The sequence below is a fragment of the Pygoscelis adeliae genome, unplaced genomic scaffold, assembly GCF_000699105.1.
Source record: "Pygoscelis adeliae isolate BGI_AS28 unplaced genomic scaffold, ASM69910v1 Scaffold501, whole genome shotgun sequence".
In the NCBI taxonomy this organism is placed as follows: Eukaryota; Metazoa; Chordata; class Aves; order Sphenisciformes; family Spheniscidae; genus Pygoscelis; species Pygoscelis adeliae.
In genome coordinates, this window is record NW_008824048.1 from 290,054 (window position 1) to 291,120 (window position 1,067).

The window sequence follows — 1,067 nt, forward strand, 5'->3', positions numbered from 1 at the left end:
TCACCCCTCCACAGAAACCAGACCTCTGCAATACAGAGGTCTATTGGACTCTGAAATATCTTTCTGCTCAAGAAAAGAAGAAATTTGGACAGACCAAAATGGTTTGCTTGGCTGCAAGGGGCTCAGTGGGTTGGGGTGGATGATATCTTTGGTAACATGCTTTGAAGGAAAATTACATTCTCTCAAATTTACCAGTGAGAGACCCGTCAATCACAATTTTCTCCGATGAAGCCAAATTAAGGAACTACCTGCCACTGGCTGTCAGTGTAGTACTGCCATCTTGCGCGGAGCTGGCGTATAGCAGGAAATGTCTCCCCTGGATCTCTGCTGCACCAGTAGCAGGCAAGACCTCAGGGAGTTGCGTGCCACCTTTGTATTCATCACAAAAGCCACTACTCCAACGCACTTGGAGGATGGATTCTTTTACTCACGGATGGACAGGCCTGTTGTCAGCAGTGTGTAATTATATTATTATTATTAGTTATATTTTACTATTAGTTATATTATTACTATTAGTTATTGTTTTTAATAATATTATCAAAATATTATTAAATAGTAATAAAATACTATTATTACTACTATTATATAACTATTAGTTATATTATTACTATTAGTTATATTTTCTTCTGTCCTCCTCTGTCTTCTCACTCTCTAATTCTTACTCTAATTCTTACAGAATTTCTCTCTCCCTCCTTCTCAGTACGCCACCATTTATTAATTTTTTCAGTTCCTTCCCATAGTTACGCTGATCCTTCAAACATTTTACACAATCACCCATCACTCATGTATCTAACAGACGTCCATGTATCCTTCCACAAAACCTTACTACCTTCTTGGATCACAGGCAACTAGAATTAAGTACATGTAGTCCAGCGCATCCTCCAGTTCTCTGCACAGGACTGTCATTTTGTGAATCACCTTCCCTGTTTCCCCCTTCCTTGGTTGTTGCTGTCATTCACTGTATCTTTACAGGCTTGGGGAAGAGTGGCTGGAAAGCTGCCTGCCGGAAAAGGACCCGGGGGTGTTGGTCGACAGCCGGCTGAACATGAGCCGGCAGTGTGCCCAGG